Consider the following 11,989-nt stretch of genomic DNA (forward strand, 5'->3'; position numbering starts at 1 on the left):
ATGCACCCAAGTACTGCATTTCAGACTATTTTGTTGACTGCAAGGGTGACTCCATTTCTTCCAAGGTATTCTTCCCACAGTAGTAGATACAATGGTCATCTGAATTAAATTCATTCATTCCAGTCTATTTTAGTTCACTGATTCCTAAAATGTCAATGTTCACTCTTGCCATCACCTATTTGACCACTTCCAATTTACCTTGATTCATGGACCTAACATTCCAGGTTCCTAAGCAATACTGTTCTTTAAAGCATTGAACTTTACTTCCATAGAGTATTATTCTGCCATATAAATGAAATCATGTCACTTGTGAAAACATAGATAGACTTCATGGCATTATGCCAAATGAAATGTTAGGGGAAACAAATAATGTATTATCTCTCCTATATGTAGACTCTCAAACAAACAAACAAGGCACATATATACAGAGATTTGTGTTTGCCAAAGTTGGAGGTAGGAGGTAAGAAATGGATCAAATTTTTGTTTTGTTTTTAGTTTAAGTAATTTTTTTTTTTTAAATAGTTCTACTTAAATGTTCTTAAAATACATTTCTTGTTGTTAATTTTCCAGAGTAATTTTGTTAATTTCACATTTTAGTAAATTAGATGCCTCACAATTCTTTCATTTAAAACTTCTCAAGCTTAATTAATCTAAATTCAGGCAACATTTTTTCCTTTTATTTAATTTTCAACATTGCAGTTAGATTCCTCAATGGCTTGTGGCCATGACCTATGTATTTATTCTCTGAGCCTTGACTTGTGCTATTTATCTGACAACAAATTCTCTTAATTACAGAGACAGACTAATTAAACAATCTCCCTTTGAATTTTTACAGAATTCTTTTTATGTACAACTACTGTGACACACAATTCACTGCCTGCTACTACTGGTTTTCTTTTTAAGCATATGTGATCTATTTTTAAATTGGATTTTAAATAAATCAGAGAGAAAGAAAATCTTATGTTTACCCACATTAAATATACCACAGATTTTGTACAAAATATAAGTACTTATATTTTTCCATGAACACCTCCTTCCAGTACCCTTTATTACATATCTCAAAATTATTTCTTTCTTTTTACTGATGTTCATGTCCCTAGAAACCACTGATTTCTGAAGAGTGTTTCTCATGAGAAATGCTAAAAGTACAGAAGACACAGTTTTTTTTTACTTTCATCTTTCCAAATTAAAAAGAGCTACTGAAATCTTAACTGGAACATGAGAGCTCCAAAGAATTGTTTTAAGCTTATGTCAATCAAAATAAATGTTTCTCTTAGCTACAAAAATTTTCTTATATTTCTTGTTACATGTAGAACCTAGAAATAACACCAGCTTTCCATACTTCTGTGGTATTATGTGAATTACAATGTTAATCCACTTGAATCTGGGCTGGCCCTGTGACTGGCCCATAGAAGGCACCAGGAGTAATAGCATAGCATTTTTGATCCAGGACTCAGCAGGCTTGTCACTGCCATGTAAATAAGCCTAGACTAGAAGGCTAGATAGGAGGCCATAAGAAGCTCTACTGTGCCATTCCAACCAAGTCATCCAAAACCAGCGAAACCAGAGGGAGCAAGCCAACTTGAACAAGGCCTGTAAAGATCAGCAGAACACTGGAATAAAATTAACTGGGGAACTCCTACAAGGAGCAGGACTGAATCTTAATGAAGGAACATATAATACTTGCTAGTAGAAGAATCTGGCAACATTCGCCTGGGTGGAATTTTCAAATTGAAACTAGTGATTGCTGAGTGTTTTATATTCAACCTTTTTCAAATAAGATATGCCAACTAAAGACCTATGCACAATATCAGAATCACAGTCAATATTAGCAAGTGTTTTTGTCATGAAATTATTTCAAAACAGCATTTGTTCACTAGTTTCTGTTCAGATGTCCTATATCCAATTGCTTTGCCACTTGAACAGCTTTTGATATTTATTTCTTTACGTTCTATTTTTCAAGTAACAAAATTACTGTCTATTCAATTCTTTTTAAGTTTTATTTTCCTACTTTCACCACCCTCTATATCTTCCTCTGGACACAACAAATCTTTAACTGTCTCCATCAACCACTGTGCCCAGAATAAAAGTCATCCCAGAGATGCTCTGATAGGAGTACAGAATTCAAAGGGAACTACTTCTTTCCATTTTTTTTTTCAGCTATTCTGATAGTTTACTGAACTTATTTTTCCCACATGAATCATAATCAGGCCAAGGGTCTCATTGATAGTTATCTCCAGCTTCTGTGCAAACAGACTTCAGTTTCAGTTAAGTCACTTAGTCGTGTCCGACTCTTTGTGACCCCATGCACTGCAGCACACCAGGCCTCCCTGTCCATCACCAACACCCGGAGTTTACTCAAACTCAAGCCCATTGAGGCAGCGATGCCATCCAACCATCTCATCCTCTGTTGCTCCCTTCTTTTCCTGCTTCAATCTTTCCCAGCATCAGGGTCTTTTCAAATGAGTCAGTTCTTCACATCAGGTAGCCAAATTATTGGATTTTCAGCTTCAGCATCAGTCCTTCCAATGAATATTCAGGACTGATTTCCTTTAGGATGGACTGGTTGGATATCCTTGCAGTCCAAGTGACTCTCAAGATTCTTCTCCAACATCACAGTTCAAAAGCATCAATTCTTTAGAGCTCAACTTTCTTTATAGTCCAACTCTCACATCCATACATGACTACTGGAAGAACCATAGATTTGACTAGACAGACCTTTGTTTCTGCTTTTTATTATGCTCTCTAAATTGGTCATAACTTTTTTCCCAAGGAGCAAGCATCTTTTAATTTCATGGCTGCAGTCACCATCTGCAGTGATTTTGTAGCCCAGGAAAATAAAATCTGACACTGTTTCCATTGTTTCCCTATCTATTTGCCATGAAGTGATGGGACCAGATTCCATGATCTTAGTTTTCTGAATGTTTGAGTTTTAAGTCAACTTTTTCACTCTCCTCTTTTGCTTTCATCAAGAGGTTCTTTAGTTCTTCTTTGCTTTCTGCCATAAGTGTGGTGTCATCTTTACATATGAGGTTATTGATTTTTCTTCCAGCAATCTTAATTTCACCTTGTGCTTCATCCAGTCCAGCCTTTCTCATGATTTAGTCTGCATATAAGTTAAATAAACAGGGTGACAATATGCAGCCTTGATGTACTCCTTTCCCAACTTGGAACCAGTCTGTTGTTCCATGACCAGTTCTCACTGTTACTTCTTCACCTGCATAGAGATTTCTCAGGAGGCAGGTCAGGTGGTCTGGTATTCCCATCTCTAAGAATTTTCCAGTTTGTTGTGACTCACACAAAGGCTTTGGCATAATCAAAAAATCAGAAGTAGATGTTTTTCTGGAATTCTGTTCCTTTTTTGATGATTCAACGGATGTTGGCAATTTGATCTATGGTTCCTTTGCCTTTTATAAATGCAGTTTGAACATCTAGAGGTTCAGAGTTCATGTATTGTTGAAGCCCGACTTGGAGAATTTTGAGCATCACTTTGCTAGCGTGTGAAATGAATGCAATTGTGCAGTAGTTTGAGCATTCTTTGGCATTGCCTTTCTCAGGGATTGGAGTGAAAACATACCTTTTCCAGCCTTGTGGCCACTGCTGAGTTTTCCAAATTTGCTGGCATATTGAATGCAGCACTTTCACAGCATCATCTTTTAGGATTTGAAATAGCTCAACTGGAATTCCATAACCTCCACTAACTTTGTTCATAGTGATGCTTCCTAAGGTGCAAACAGACTAGCCTAGGAGTTCCTAGATGTTTATACACAGTCCTACTATTTTAGTCTTGTAACAGGTTCCAGAATGAACAGAACTTTAAAAAAATTTGCTTGTATTGGGTTGACCAAAACATTCATTCATGTTTTTACCTAACAGCTTATAGAAAAACCCGAACAATCTCATTAGCCAAACCAATATAACCACACTCTTCTGCTTTACTTAGTGGTGCAGTACTGTGTGCTTAGTTGCTCATCCATGACTTATTCTTTGTGACCTCATGGACTGTAGCCTGCCAGGCTCCTCTATCTATGGGCATTCTCCAGGCAAGTATACTGGAGTAGATTGTCACCCTCCTCCAGTGGATCTTCCCAACCCAGGGATTGAACTCAGGTCTCCTGCATTGCAGGTGGATTCTTTACCATCTGAGCCACCAGGGAAGGACTACTTAGTGGTAAAGGATGATAAAATAAACATTTTGACCTTTAAAGTATTTAATGAGTACAGATCAGTCTGAGTCCAGAGCTATAGCACTGGAGACCCCTAAAGAGACCAACACTGATATAAACTCTGGCACATTTTAGATATGGTTATTGTAACAGATGTTGGTGTATCCACATTTCTATTTCCAAGACAAATAATTTTTTTGAGAAACTTTGCCAAACATCTGACATAAGTAGATATACAATGTTTATGTCCCCAAATGTGTAATCTAATACATTATTGTAAAAAGAACTGGATAAATGTCACAGGATTAATTTTTATTCACAGTAAATCTATAATTATTGTCCATTGCTCACCAATACATTGCCAGTGGGTTCAAAGTCATTAGGTTAAACACAGTACACAGACTCATAAAAGGGAATCTATAGTCATCCAGACAATGAATGATCCATGTGTGGTGTGACTAATACTATTTACCAAAAAATATGTATCCCCCTTTTTAAAACTATAAGTAACCTAATTTTACAACCTCCCTTGCAGTTAAGCATTGTTATATGATTGATTTTTAACCTCCTCTGAAATGTGAACAGAAGTGAGTTCTGCTACATAACAGCACACTCTTTTTAAGAAAGAGAATGTGTTCCTTTTTCTCCTTCAGTTCTCAGAGGGGCTGAGATTAACAGGGCTCTTGGAAAGGCAGAGTCACAACACAGAGGCACCCTGCATCTGCATCACCATGCTGAGAACAATAACGTACTATGGGAAATATCTGCTTTTAGAGAGACACACATGAGGATGTGTGTGTGTGTGCACATGCATGTGTGTGCTTGCACTTGAGTAGGAGATGGGGTGCTTAAGTCATTATTTAATCTGGGGCTACTCTTACAGAAATGAAGTTAAGTAATATCATTTGAATAAATGATATATCTTCTCTCCCAAGAGATGTTTTGGTTCATGCTTAATGAATTTATTGATAAAATTCTTAATTTTTCTACAGCACACATTTAATCAAGGCAAAGCCTTTGATACGAGAAAAAAATCATTGTTATTCTGAAGTATTTCCACATGGTGATTTTCTAACCTTGTTTCTTCTTTCACAAGTCAATTCTTTATATAAAGTTATGCTTAGCTTCCTATGTGGTGTCCAGACCTAGATGAACAATGACTAAATGTTTAGGTAGACGTGAAGGAGGGAGGCCAGGTTCTGCACTCACAGTATACACTATCACCCAATTCCATATGTAGGCATTGTGTTCTATGTCTCAGTGAAACTACAGAACATTTATGCTACACTGTGAGACAGGACATGGCACTTTGGATCCTATGCAGTCACCTCTGGGACTGTGAAAGATGGTCTCCCTTCAACACACACACAGTGCTCCTGACTATGCCTCAAACCTGAGAACAACTGCCCGGGGCCATCCTAGGTCAGAGGGCTCCATTGCTGTGTGTGTATGAGAGGCAGACAGACAGAGAGAAATGATTATAAGGAATTGACTCAAATCCCAAGACCTGTAGTTGACAAGCTGGCAACCCTGGAAGGCTGATGGTACAGTTTCAGTCTGAAAGCTGGAAGGTGGAGACACGGGGGACCTAATGTTTTAGTTAAGTTTGAAATCAGGAAAAAAAAGAAAAAGGTGTCCCAGCTTGAAGGCAGTTGGGGTGAAGGAATTCCCTTTTATCAGCATAGCTTCAGAGTTTTGTTCTACCGAGATCTTCAACTTATTGGATGAAGTGAAGTTGCTCCATCGTGTCTGACTCTTTGCAATCCCGTGGACTATAGCTCCCCAGGCTCCTCCGTCCATGGGATTCTCAGGCAAGAATACTGGAGTGGGTTGCCATTTTCTTCTCCAGGGTATCTTCCTGACCCAGGGATCGGACCCAGGTCTCCCGCATTGCAGGAAGACAATTTAACCTCTGAGCCACCATGAGGCCCGCCCATATTAGGAAAAGCAATCTGCTTTACCCAACCATACCAATTTTAAATGTTAAAATCATTCAAAAACACCCTCAAAGACACATCAGGATAATGTCTTACTGAACACTGAACACTCTGCGGTGCAGTCAAGTTGATGCATAATGAGCTATTACAATACTTATAACAATATTGGTATATCTCATAGACATTGCATGTTCTAGACCACCACAATACAGGAAGTATCACAATGAAGCCAAACAAATTTTTTGGTTTCCTAGTGTATATAAAAGGAATATTTATATTATAGTCTATTAAGTGTACAATAACATTATGTCTTAAAAATGTAAATAGTTACTTAAAAAACACTTCATTTTTAAAATATGCTAGCCATTGTCTAAGCCTTTAGCAAGACATAATCTTTTTGCTGGTGGAAGGTCTTGACTCATGCTGAAGGCTGTTGACTGTTCAGGATGCTGCTTGATGAAGTTTGGAATGGCTGTAGCAGGTTCTTAAAATTAGACAACAATGAAGTGCACTGCATGGATTAATTCTTTCATGAGTGATTTCTCTGTAGTATATAATTCCGTTTGATGACATTTACTCACAGTAAATTGTTTTACCATGAGATGCAATTTGCCACATCTTCAGTCACCACTTTATAATTCTAGTTTTATTGCTATTTTCCCCACATTTGAAGTTAAAAGACTAACATGGAAGAGCACTAATCACAGACCACCATAACATATATAACAGTAGTGAAAAAAAAGTCTGCAATATTGTAAGAATTGCCAAAATATTATGCAGAGACATGCAGTAAGAAAACACTATTGGAAAATGGCATCAATGGACTTGCTTAACACCACAGGGTTGTCACAAACCTTCAATTTGTAAAAACAAACAACAACAACAACAAAAACACATATTTACAAAGTGCAATAATTTGAAGCCTGGTTAAATGAACTATGCCTGTCTCTAACATATAGGGTTAATTTGAGCATTAGATGAAAGAACATATTTAAGTGCTACAGAATGAAAGTTTACGATTTAAATTACTGTCTATTTTTTCTTTCTGTTGAGATATTCTATACCTCAACTACATGTACACACAAAAAATGTTGATTTTGCTTTTTATTTTTCTGAAAATGTCATTGCCACAATTGCTTACTGGAGCAAGATTAAGAATAAAGGACTGGGTATTTTATAAATATGAATTAATCCACACTGGTAGTGGTTATATCATGCTCGTAGTGCACAGGAGCTCAATCATGTCTCACTCTTTGTGACCCCATAGGCTGTAGCCTGCCATAGGCTCCTCTGTTCATGGGATTTCTTAAGCAAGAATACTGGAGTAGGTTGCCATTTCCTCCTCCAGGGGATCTTCCCCACCCAGGGACTGAACCTGCATCTCTTGCATTGGCAGGCGGATTGTTTACCACTAAACCACCTAGGAAACCAGGGGTTATATCAGCTTTTATCAAAGTGCTGATTCATCATCTGTGTCTAAACCAACATGAAAATGAGCAGATTAAAATAATCACATTTTGTTTGCTCTCAATGTTCCAGTAATTTTTACTTTTTTCACCATTATTTAGTGAATATTTGCCACAGCCAAACTTGAATTTCTAAAGAGAAGTTAGGTTGATTTTACAATTACTTATTTCATCTTACGTTGCAATTCATTCATACAAATGAAATTATATATTCTTTGTAGATACTTTTAAATTATTTTTTTTCTATAGAAAACTGAAGCAAACAAAAGTTGGCAGATTCTGCCACTGCAATATGATACACAAACATCATAACATCAACCTTAAGCAGTGATCCAACTACTCTTTAATCACCTGGTTGGAATATATTTAAAAAGCAATTATTGCAAGAATTAGAAATTATTAAAGCTCATGTTATAAAATCAGGTCTATTGAGGCATTGTACCTTCTGATATTATTCTTAAATTCTGTGCTACTCTTAAGTTTATATGCCTTATTTTCCTTATTAGCATCTTAGATAAATATATCTCACTCCTGAATTTCTTCTGAGCTCAGATATAGCTGTACTGACTTTTAAACTATACTTTCATTTCTTTTTCCACACTGAGGTCATATATAATTGCACAGAGAGATATACTTCAAAAAAATTTTTAGTTCTATCCAGAGTGTCTGAGATATTCTTCATTTCAGATGTATGAAATAAATTGTGTTTGAACTTTTGAAGTCTGTTTTCCTAAACTCTAGGGTCCATGAGTAATTATGACCTGTCTTCATTTGCATAACCATCATAAACATGAAGATGCCATCTCTATGATTATTTATTCCCTAGGTTACTATCATTCCCTCTTCACTGAGTAATCCCTTCTTGTTTATTCTTGAGATTGCTTGAAAAACCTTTCACCAAAAATATACACTTTTAGTTTCCATATTAATTAGAATTAAAGAGTTTCAATATCTTATACTACAAAGTAAAGTAACAGAATGCATGACCTTATCCTAATCCTCAGAAAATATACAATTGTCATTAAGTTAAAATTAAAACAAATCCATGACCTTGATAACTACTTGGAAGACCTTTGTGCTAATCTTCAATATTTGGAAAACTATTGTATTCATATCTACCATTCTCAGAAAAAATAAAAGCTTCAGCAATATAAGGAATTAGTTAGATTATTTAATTTCAGCAAAATAGGGTGTCTCAAGCAATTGCTGAATGGACAGATTTCCTTTATACTCACAGTGGCTCACCTTGGAGTCAGCCTTGTAATCTGTTTTAGGAAAATATTAGCCATATACTCTTTACAGCTTGGCTGTTTTAAGTCTACATCCATAATAAAATTCGCTCAGTCATGTCAAACTCTTCGAGATCCCATGGCCTATATAGTTCATGGAATTCTCTAGGCCAGAATACTGGAGTGGGTAGTCTTTCCCTTCTCCAAGGGATCTTTCCAATCCAGGGATTGAACCCAGGTCTCCTGCATTGCAGGCAGATTCTTTACCAGCTGAGCCACAAGGGAAGCTCATAATACAAATCACTTACTTTGATCTCTTCATTTGAATCTTCCCCAAACATTGATGTAGTCAACTATGGGAAGAAATTGAAGCAGGTGATATAAGTCAATTACCCTGATATAGAACTCTAATATGTTACTGTATTCTACTCTTGGGTTTCCAGATATAATTTTAACTGAGTGTCTCCTTGACATATTCTGCTGTTCCAATCACACTTTCTATTTTATTTGTTTTATTGTTGCTGTTGTTTGCTATTTTTTTTAACAAAGAGCATGAACAGTATCTTTTGCTCTTCATGCATTCAATACATGTTTACAAGAAGCATGTTTTAATTACTTTTATGAAAGAAATATAAGGGTAAACTTTGAACACTACTAGTTTAGTCATCACTACAGAAAAACATTGGCAAAAGGATTATTTAAGAAATCCACCACGCTGACTTCTTCTATGCCTCTTCAGTTTGCATTATTCAGATAACAGTTTCATCATCCTATTCATAAGGCTGATTCAACACATTCAAGTTTCCTAAAGATTTCTGCATTATTTACAATTGTTGCCCATTCTCTCTTTCTGGGAAGTTTCTTCTTGTTTACAAGGTCCAATTTTCCTCCCATATTTATTTAATTTTTTACATTACTTTCTTCCTCCAATCATCTCTTACATTTTCTTTTATCAAATCCTTTTATGTGTATCTTCCTCTGTGACCTCATGCACGATATGATTTACCTTCCATATAAACACTGATGAATCTCAGAGCAAGATCTCCAACTCAATCATTTCTGTTGAGTCTCATCACTAAAGTTTAAATCACATAAAAAGCACCTCCACATAGATGTCTCAAAAGAAGATATTGATGATACGATCTTGTCCTCTTGTTTTCCTTGTCTCAGTGAATTGACTCACTTAGCCAGTATTACTCAAGGAAATAATTTCTGATCTCACTCATCCTGTTCTTTGAATCAGCCACAAGGAGTTATAGCATTTACTCTCTTAACGTCTCTTATATCCATTCCCTTCTCTCATATTCATTGGTCATTACCCTAGTTTAGGATTCATCATTTTAACCTGAACAACTGGACTAACCTCCTAATGAATTTCACAGCCATTCTCATGTTCCTCTCCATTCTCCACACCACAGCCAGAGCAATATTCCCACAGTGTTCATTGGCAAAGCCACGTCTCGCTTTATAGTTCTTCAGTGAGTCACTACAGGCTTAAATGTCTTCACATGGAGCCAAAGGTGTTTCCTGATCTGGCTACTACCAACTTTTATAGTTTTGTCTCCTGGCAATTCTTTAGCTATTTCTCCTTTCTTATCAACACAAAACTCTAGAATTTCCCTAGAAATGCCTGCTATTTGGAAAGCAAGTTATTTTGCACTATGCTTTCCACTTTGTATCTACTGCCTGTTCCACAACATATGTATGTGTTTCCCAGGTAGCCATACAAGTTTGTAATTCAGGTGTGAGTGTGTGGATGTATGTGTGTGGATGTGTTATCCACCTCAGTGGTGTTTCTCTTATTCCAACCATATTCATGTAAATACTTAAGTACAGAACTCACATTTATACCCATGCTTATTTCTTCTAGATTTTAAGTACTCCGAGGTTAGACTGGCCCATATTTGTTCTCCTGCAGGGTGAAGCAAATAGCAAGAGACTATACATGTGCATTGTTTGAAAGGATAAGTAAAACTATAGTGAAAAAAATAATAACTCAAGATCTATCACAATATATCATATCTAAATATCTCCTGAAAATAACTAGGTAAGATTTTGCTTCATTCTCTTGTCACAGAAATATACCACCAGAAATGCCGATAGTGCCTGTTAGAAGTGATTTATCTGCTTACCTTCATAACCATTGACACATGGGACACCTGGTTACAGAAATAGCCAATTTAAAACATTGATTTCATTGAAGTTATATTTAAAAGTGTTGGCATATGTCACCTCTGTATTCTTCCCCTCTCAGACAGTCCTTTCTCCTTTCCATATCATCCCATGATGCTGATGGGGAGAATCCTTCCTTCATCCATTTGTCTAGGTCCTCAGCTTCCCATAGCATCACCTCTTCTGAGTATCCTTACTTAATGGTAATCCTCCCTTTGACACTGTGACCTACAAAACTCTCATCTATTCCTATTGTTTTTTGCAGATGGTAGTTAAAGCCCTTATTTGAATAATATTTGCTTACTGCAATAGCTTCAGAAAGTTACTTTTTTTCTCACAAAACTTTTCTCTGGGAGCAAGGTAAGAATTTTCCTAGATCTACACTATCCTTCCAGACATCAACCTTAGTTATTATTGTTCTTCTTTACATAAAATCATTTCCTTGGAGATTCAGATCACACAGAAAGGTTTTCAGCATCACCTCCTGTGGCAGAGAAAGCTGCTGCTGGCCAAGACTCCTATTTCTCCTCCTTCTCAAAGGCGGAGAGATGGACTTGATCCCCCAGCTCTGTTGCGATCGTGTTGTGCTTTCTGCTGAGTGCCAAGCAATGGAAAGTCAGTGAACTTCAAGTGTACAATTTGCAGGGCTGGCCTGTGAAACTTCTCATTTGCACTCCTTCCCCCTCCCTCTCTTCCCTCCTCTGTCAGCCAGATGAAGCAAATTCCAAGGCACCCAAGGGCGTGGACAAATCCTGGCTACCTCTATGACCCTGTCACACATTCATTTGCACACAGAGCTTTCTTGTTTTAATGAAAGAAATGTGAGGCTAATAAGAATACCTGTGGGACTTCCCTGATACAGGGGATGTGTGTTCAATCCTTGGTGGGGAACTAAGATTCCCACATGCCTCAGAGCAACTAAGCCCTCCCACCACAACTACTGAAGCCCACAAGCTCTGAAGCTCAGGCACAACTAGAGAGGCTGTGACCCAAGGACAAACCCCGCGTGACATGACAGA

This window comes from Odocoileus virginianus, chromosome 21 (genome assembly GCF_023699985.2).
Source record: "Odocoileus virginianus isolate 20LAN1187 ecotype Illinois chromosome 21, Ovbor_1.2, whole genome shotgun sequence".
Classification (NCBI taxonomy): Eukaryota; Metazoa; Chordata; class Mammalia; order Artiodactyla; family Cervidae; genus Odocoileus; species Odocoileus virginianus.